The 9,406-nt window shown below is 37.0% G+C and overlaps 1 protein-coding gene across 1 annotated transcript in view; it reads left to right on the top strand.

Annotated features, from left to right (window-relative positions):
- The first annotated feature begins 937 nt into the window (after window positions 1-937).
- Window positions 938-9,406, top strand: part of TRADD (TNFRSF1A associated via death domain) — a 266,331-nt gene continuing 257,862 nt past the window's right edge. The window contains exon 1 of the mRNA XM_053700348.1: window positions 938-1,195. The gene's annotated coding sequence lies outside the window, so the exon portion shown is untranslated. The remainder of the gene's footprint in view (window positions 1,196-9,406) is intronic.

Raw genomic sequence — 9,406 nt, 5'->3', positions numbered from 1 at the left:
AGCCCCACTGATGATCAGAGCAGCTGCATTATTTAAAATGTGGGTGAAATAACAATATCTAGCTATGCTTCACATGCAGAGAAAAATATTAACAATAAAACAGTGATAACTTTTACTAGAAGCATTTTTGCCAATACATGTATATTGCAAATATGTTGTAATAAATCTATGTGCATTTAAATTCTGACTGGAATGTCCCTTTAATATAACTGTGTTGGTTATGCAAAAGTGGGGAATGGGTAATAAAAGGGTTATCTATCTTTTTAAACAATAACATTTTTCAAGTAGACTGTCCGTTTAAAGGGCAGCTCACTCCATGGACTATGACAGTAACCATGACAATAACTCATTAGCACAACTCACTTGGTAGAAATGCCAAAATACCCAATTACACAGTTCCTTGATACTGTATGAAGAGTAAAACACAAACCTGAAATCCACAGCACATGTACACAGCACAATTCGTCGCACAAACGTCAAACTAATTACAACCAATAGAAATCGAGTTAACCGGAAAAACAAGCAGAGTGCGTTCAGTGACAGCTCTCTGACCAATCGGCTTTGAGGAAAATAGGCCAATCAGTATCCTCATGCTAACAGGGTCTCCGTACCTGTCACAAGAAGGGGTAGGGTCGGGGCAAGTTTTAACATTTCCACTAGCCTAAGTCCTGAGATATACCCTTGTATTACAGTACTGTGTACACCCCATACTACATTCGTTCTATCGAGACATTTCTAAATAGTTCTTGTTAGCTTTAGAAACTCTACTGAACATGAACCTATGCTCTCTTATAGGAGGGCTCAGAAGAAAACTGCGCCTTAGAGTAAATGTGACTATAACCGAACGAGAATTCTGTGCAACACACAAAGTCTTTGTAATACATAAACCAATGTATGTCAAACAGAGGTGTTGGGAGGTTCTATAATTCATAAACAAGTCCTTACTCTTAACCAAATAAGTGTGTAGCAAATGTGTTTCTATAATACCGAAATCCGCCTGTACAGAGTGGTGTTTGTAACACGGGAGCAGTATTTTGAAACTCGCATGAGTATTATACAGAAGTGTTTCCTGTTCGCGGCGGTGTGTTGGTTAATTGGGCGGTTACAGACACAGCCTGGTCTGGGCACTGTGAATTCTGGGGTGTGATCTCTGTAAGGAGTTCAGGAGGAGATAGCCGAGCGAAACTCTAAACAGGTAAATAAATAAACCCACTTACCTTATTATAGGAGTAAGAGCAGGCCATAATCCAGTGTAATTACCTCCACTTCCATGATAAAGCAAACTTGTATATGTACAATCACGATAACTTCCTTAAGTGTAGAGTTAGAAGACTGATGAATACCCCTTCATGTCTGAGTTTATATTCTTTTAAAGAGAGAAGAATATTGAGACGCATTGTATTACATTCACTTGCCTGTCTAAAACTTAGAAACAGACTTCTTTTTTTTCACTGAGTTTGCTATCTAGTAAATATACTCTGATTGTCAAGGTCAGCCGCCACAGCACCTGGTTGGTGGTGTCACTGGGAGAAGGGAATTATAAGAATATGTACAAAATGGTGTACAATTTACAAATATGGTAAAATGTTTTGTTTTCACATGTTGGTTTGTATTCATTTGCGATGAGCCATCTGTAAAAGATAAATAAAAAGGTGTATGTATGATACATAACCCTTTATTAGGCATTCCCCAGTTTTGCATAACCAACACGGTTATTAATATATTTTTACCTGTGTGATTACCTGGTATCTAAGCCTCTGCAGTCTGCCCCCTTATTTAATTTCTTTTGACAGACATGCATTTTAGCCAATCAGTGCTCACTCCTAGGTAACTGTTGGAGTGAGCACATTGTTATCTATATAGCACACATGAACTAGTGCTGTCTAGCTGTGAAAACTGTCCAGATAAGAAGGCAGCCTTTAATTGCTTAGAAATTAACATTTGAGCCTACCTAGGTTTAGCATTCAACAAAGAATATCAAGAGAAAAAGCAAATTGAATGATAAAAGTAAATTGGAAAGTTGTTTAAAATTGCATGCCCTACCTGAATCATGAAAGTTTAATTTTGACTGACTTTCCCTTCTAAAGAGACATTAAACGTAAACCTTTCCTTTCATGATTCACATTGAGCATGCAATTTTAAACCACTTTCTAATTTACTTTTGTTATCTAATTTTCTTCATCCTCTTAGTATCTTTTGTTATAAAAGCAGGGATGTAAGCTCAGGAGCGTGCAGTTGTCTGGAGCACTATATGGCAGCAGTTTAAAAGGAATGTTATCCAATAGCAAGAGCACTAATCCCTACCATGTAGTGCCCCAGACACCTGCGTAGGTATCTCTTCAACACACAACAGCATGGGAATGAAGCAAATTTGAGAATAGGCGTAAATTAGAAACTTTTTTTTTTTTTTTTTAAATTGTATGCTCTGCCTGAATCACAAAATATATTTTTTTGTGTTTCATGTATCTTTAAAAAAATAATCAGGGGTGTTAAAAAAGACAAAAAAAAGAAAACAAAGAAACTTCAGAAACGAAAATTGTTGTACCTGGAGGAGTGACAAAAATAAAACAGCTTCTGCTGGGGTTAGTGCTTGAAACAAGTCCGTATTCCAATCCCTGCAAAGAAACAGTCATATTCCCACATGTGAGTACAAAGGCTAGATGCTGATTGCTTGAGTCTACAAACTGACAGACATGAATACTTAGTTATATGCAAGCACCAGTGCAATAATAAAAGGTTCTAGCACAGGGCTCCTACATTTTAAACAGTTTGTTGACCCCTGTTCTAACATACTAGAGCATTTTCTTTTCACACTTTTATGTCCTTTTTAAATAATTTACTGTTTACATTTGCTTGAGTAAACCAGGTAGAAGCAGACAAATATTCACACTTCTTCTATAATCTTGTTGCCCATGCTGGAGCTAAAAAAAAGGCAACAGCCACTTCCACTAGCAGGGGTCAAAAACACAATATGTCACTTTCTTGAGCAATACCGAAAGAGGTAAATATTCACCTACTTGAATAGAGGATTACGGAGACTTTTTCCTACCCTGTCACAACGTCCTGCTGCACTTTGCAAATGCGCAAAATAAGGTCACATCATTCCACACTCCGTGAAAATTTGCTCCCCGATGATTGTGCATGTGCTCAGCTATGTCACTGCATTCATGAGGAATGCGGGAATACGTTTTTAACTATAAAAATGTCATACCAAGCGATGTGCGCATGAGCAAACAGACAGCGCATTCCACACATGCTTTAGGATCATGTAGAATGCTGTGACATCATTTTGTGCATTCGCAAAGTGCGATAGGAAATCTTGACAGAACGCTGGAAGATATTCCCGTTTACTAGAAAAAAATAAAACTCATAAAGCATGTGACATAGAAACAGCCATAAAGAGCTAGATTTAATGATCTATGGATGGACAAGGTTCACATTTCATTGCAAATTGTGGGGCACATTTGTTTCCCATATTTAGCTTGTGCAATACCGCACCCTGTTCTTGCACAACCAATTGCATGAGAGCAGGGCTTGTCATTCACCTAGGTTGAAGGAGTTCCAGGGTGATTTTATTTTGCCAACTCTAAGCTGGAGAAGAGGGTTTTGGAAGCAACTGTTTAAACTTCTGCTTGAAAAATATCAGTTGTAGGCTCAAATGATAGCGTCAGTAACAGATGGGGCATTGTTACAAATAAACCCCATATTCACACTTTCTACACATAAGAGCTGGAAACTACTTTCCCTGAGTGCAGGAGCAGAAGGTGTCTCTACTGAAAGTAATGGCTAGAGTTAAATAATTTCCCATTCCCAATTAAATAATTTTATTCCCTGTCCATAAGAAATAAATTACAATAAAAACAAGCAAATAGTTCTATTTCCTTATATAGATTAGCTAGAAGCATGCTTAGTATTTCAGCACTATAGTAGATAAGAACTAGTAATATTTACACTTCTATATTATAATAAAGGCAGCAGTTAAAAAAGAAAATGTGATTTTTATACCTTCCATGAATTTGCCCAAGATGGCTGCCTCACCCTTTTGCTGCTCCTGAACTTCTCTTGCAAATAACTTAAAGGTTCAGTGAACACTAAAATTATTGTTTAAAAAATGTTATTTTTTAAAAAAGATAGACAATGCCTTTGCCTTTACTACCCATTCCCCAGCTTTGCACAACCAACATTGTTATATTATTATACTTTATAACATTTAAACCTCTAAATGTCTGCCTGTTTCTAAGCCACTATAGACAGACTCTTAATCACATGCTTTTTTTATTTGTTTTTCACAACAGGGGACTGCTAGTTTATGTAGACCATAATAGATAACATTGTGTTCACGCCCGTAGGTTCTGCACAACACATCTAAAATGCAAGTCAATAGATAATACATAACAAGTCATGTGATCAGAGTACTGTCAAGAGGCTTAGATACAAGGTAATCACAGAGGTAAAATTTGAGTTAACTGTCCCTTTAAAAAAAAAAGACTATCTAGCAAATAAAATCAAAATACCACTTCAATTTATTTATATTTTTTCCTTTAACTGTGTGCCACAAATCTCTTTCCAAAGTAAAGTAAACAAACTGAATTTCTATTCTGAGATACACACTGGATTACCTTGCTAGTAAACACAGTGGATGAACTGAACACATCCTTTATATAGTGGAGAGTCTACAATTCTTCATTGGATTCAACTGTATACATCTTGCTACAATGGAAACTGCTACACCTCAGTGAATGCAGCTGAAAACATCCTCATTGCAGTAGAGAGACAAATGATACCCTGCACCACAATTTCACTTACCTACAGACTGAAGGAAATCCAGCAAATATAATTAATCTCTGGTAAAGTAATTTATATCCAGCTTTGAAAATTTTGTAAATATCCTAATTTATCTTGTAAAACAAGCTGTTTTCATTTAACAGACCATTTCATATCACAGCTTTCCTAATCAACACACCCATGTGGCCTTATCAGACCGAATTGATCCAATTAGAATTCTCTCACCTCAGTCAAGCAAAAAATGTTCTCACCTCACTCAGAGCCTCAAAGCAAAACGTATTCCTACACCCCTTGTATTTTGCCTGCACTGTGCAAACCAAGATTCAATTCAGACTATAACACCATCACAAATATCAATTTTTAAGAATCTTGGTATTTCAAAGAAAACACATAGAGGCTGCAGAGGAGGACACCTCAGACTACAACACTTACATTGGAGAAAGACATTTATATGTGGTTCCAAATGCAGAACAGAAACATGTTAATCATCCCAACCCCATCACATTTCCAGCACTAACTACATAAAACTAATATTCTCACCCCCTGATTACCGCGTTTCTCTGTAATGCAAGATATAAAATAATAATAATACAAAAAAACTGCCATTATCTATGACCTTATTAAATCAGCAGACCTAGGGAACATTACAGAAACCTGCCTTAATGGATATGCAGGCCCAATTCTAGAAGCAACAGTACCACCAAATTATTCAACAATCCACCAACTAAGGCAAAACAGAAACAAGTTGAAATAGAAGTTTATATTTCTGTTGTGTTTATAGTAACAACAGTTTCATTAATTATTTAGCAATGTGCAAGCTATGAAAATGATTAAAGTTGTTTTCTCCAGATGAATCAATACTGGATACTGTAGTATGGATTGTTATATTCTTATTCCCTTAAAACTGAAGAGGCCACAAGGATTCCAGTATTTCTTTGGAATTGAGGTGTCTCCAGCATTGCTAGTTTTGCTGCTGGTACACAATGGAGAAAGGAGGGAATTTTATTGAATCAGCTTTACAGAATAAAATAGGAACAGGTGAAACTGGAGATCAGGGTTCGGCAAACCCAGTAGCCAGGGAGCCACTGGCTCCTAGAATTTTACTCCTGCTCCCTAACTTTTTGGGTTATTCTTCATAAATCTATATGCATATATCACTGTCTGACTCCTAAATATTCTTACTGGCTCCTAATTTGTTGACTCCTGCTGGAGATTTTGGAGAAATGTAGCAGTATCTTAAAAGTAATTACATTTGGTTAATTTATAGAGACTAGACTTTGTGGCTATTTAGGAATGGATTTGGACATCCTTGCTCTAAACATTCTAAAGTCTGCACAAAATACAATTTTTACCCTTTCTCCAAGGGCTATTACAGTGGGAAAAATAACGTGCTCCAGCATGTCATTTTAACACTAGTGACCCTGCAGTACTATGTATATGACCCCTGCAAATGTGCTTAACACATACATAAAGTATTACTCAGGAGCCAAAGAGCACTGCTGTTTCTGAGAGGAAACGGCCACTGACCCAAAAAGCGACTTTTTCTGCCCGGAACCAGCAGTGTTCTGCTCCCCCTGAGTGGCACTTTCAGTATTAACCCATTTGTGGGGGGATACATACATAGCATTGTAGGGTTGCTAGTGTTAAAATGACATGCTCTAATGAGTTACAATTTTTCCACTATAATGGCCCATTAAGTCTTGGGATGAAAAGGAATTTAGTACAGCAGATGTGAGAGTTGCAGACTCCATGTACAAAGTAGTGAGAGATGATTGACATATACGCCAGTTTCCTATTTCATTTTTCAGATGTTTGTATGATTTCAGAGTATTGTTCTCTCGTACTGTACCAAGCCCATGGTTTAATGTCCCCAATGTAGTGACCATGTTATGAGAATTTTGATTGTCAAATAATGTGCCAGAGACAGCTCATTCAATTTACTTTTTGATTCACTGTGTCTGAGCTCTTGCAGTCTTACTTAAAAGGACAGTCAACTCCGCAACATTTTATTGTTTAAAAGATAGATAATCCCTTTATTACCCATTCCCCAGTTTTGCACAGCCAACATGGTTATATTAATATACTTTTTACCTCTGTTATTATCCAAGCCTCTTCTGACAGCCCCCTTATGACATGACTTTTCATTTATTATCTATTGACTTGCATTTTAGCCAATTAGTGCTGTGTTGTGCACAACTCAGTGAGTGAGCATAATTTTATCTATATGGCCTACATGAACTAGCAGTCTCCTGTTTTGAAAAGCAAATATAAATGCACGTGATAGGTTGAAGGAGACTTCCGTTGGGAGTAGCGTGAGGAGGCTGCGCGCGTTCCAGGCTCGATTAAGAAAGCCAGAAGGGAGAACCAAATCACCTACACCAAACTCTCATTGGCCGGGGAAAGTTAATCCAGCCCGGAGAGAGCACCACCGTCAGGTGTATCCGGAGGCCTATCGTAGGCGGGATCAGTCGAGTTGCTCAGGCCGCAACCATAACGGCAAGTTACCAGCACTAGGGATAGAGACCGTCTGATACAGCGCAATACAGGTGACGGTGCCTGTTTGCCAGCTCAGGACAGGTCGTGGTGAAACAGAACGGACGAAGTCCAAATTACGAGCAAAGGCACAGCTCCAGGAGTATCTACTGGTGGAACGGTTGCAGTCACGATTTGGAGGTGTCCCGACCTGATCAGCACCCAGAGGAAGCGAAGAACGAAGAGGAGGAGCCAATAAGCCTACACTAAATTCTTGTTTTGCCACAATAAGAACCGCAAGTATTAAAAGTATTTTGGATGGCCTAGAACGAATAAAGGCTTTTTTTTTTTTTTTTTGTGAGCTTGCTGATGGAAAATAGGCCCCGAGTTGCTGGTCTGGTCTAGGCTCTACCTAGTATTAATGTGTCAGGGGAAGAGTATAAATATTCCTGATTAGGAAACTGTTTTTGCTATGCCTATAAGCTGCTAGAGCTTACACTGTCTATAAATAAACTGAGCTATATGAGAGTGATTGGCCCTGATCTAAAAGCTTTGGCAGTGTTTGGGCTCTATATGTTTAATATCCAGGAGGGAAGGCGATTCCTGAAGGCACTGTTACTACAGCAGATTAGAGAAAAGAATCACACTGTTATGTAAAAGGATAGTTGGAGGCTGTACATATTTTTTCCTTTGTGGAAACAGCTATTTGGACACTATTCATACAGAGACATTTATAGATGGTTACTCAGTAGGGGCTAAAATGAAATAGAAAATAGTATTTTATTTATGTAGCTTCCATAGAAGCAGTAAAAAAAAATAAGTATCACTTGTATAACATACTGAAAAGTTTTGCCATGCACTTAAAAAAAAATTGTACTAACCCCATTGTGTGTGTACAGAGCGGAGATATATTGTTTTATATTTAATTTGGCAATATAATTTTGTATTCCTGTCTGGTGGCCAGTCCTAATTTCACTATTAGCACTTTATAGCACATAAGAATTAACTACACTTTTTGTAGAATTAATAATTAAGAATAGCCTGCAAGGTTTAGGAAAGCTGCACATCAACAAAGAACATAATTTTTGCTTAATTTACAAAAATAATAGTTTTTTTTTTAATATATATATTATCCACTAGTTTGTTTTTGTTTTCTAATATACACATTATCGTGTTTTGGTTTGTATAGTTTTGCACATTACACCTAATGGGAAAGATTTGTCACTAGTTCTAAAAATAGATCTCCATCCATGCCTTCAAAAAGAGACAACAAATCTAAAATGGGTATAGATACCAGTACAGATGCTCAACAGACTCACAAACTACTCTGATTCATAGTTCAGAGTTACAGGTGACTAACAATCAATTAGTGGAGCTATTACTTCCACAGTTTGAGGCAATCAAGAAAGAAATAACAGGCCTCACATCGGAAGTAAGACAATTCTCAAACAGAATAGCAGAGGTAGAGTCAAGAGTATCAGAACTTGAAGACTGTTCTAGTTCCCAGGAAACGAACAATAACAATTATGCAGATAAAATAAAAACACTTCAAGCTAGAGTTGAAGATTTAGAAGACAGATCTCTACGAAATAATATAGGAATAGTAGGCTTACCAGAAAGCAGTGAATTTTAGAATCTAATTACCTTTGCTTTGCTAACCCTACCTCAAATGGTAGGTGTAAACACCCAAACAGATAAAATAATAGTAGAAAGAGCGCACAGAACAGGAAATATCAAGAAATACCCAGATGGAAGCACAAGGGACACATAGTTATGATTCGTTACTTAAATTTCCAAGATAAAGTCAACATTATAAGATAGTATAGGAAATCTAACAATTTAATGATAGGTCTCAATAGAATACACCTTTTTCAAGATTTTTCATCAGAGACTGCGTCTAAGAGGAGGAAAATGGCACCTTTCTGTTATTATTCACCACACTTGGTAACTTTGTTTTTTCTGCTCTAATTAAAGCAGGATAAATCTCCCAAAAAACTTTCCAGGATAGATCTATTCTTGCTGGAAGATAAATAATTAAATAAGAATCTAAATACTTTCCGAGATACATGGTGAATAATATTCACTTTTTAAATTGGCTGACTGGAAGATGGCGAGATTATTATAAGAATAATATCAGTTACTTACATAA

Source organism: Bombina bombina, chromosome 1 (assembly GCF_027579735.1).
Source record: "Bombina bombina isolate aBomBom1 chromosome 1, aBomBom1.pri, whole genome shotgun sequence".
Lineage (NCBI taxonomy): Eukaryota > Metazoa > Chordata > Amphibia > Anura > Bombinatoridae > Bombina > Bombina bombina.
Note: the sequence above shows the minus strand (reverse complement) of the source record. Positions and strands in the feature narration are given on the sequence as shown.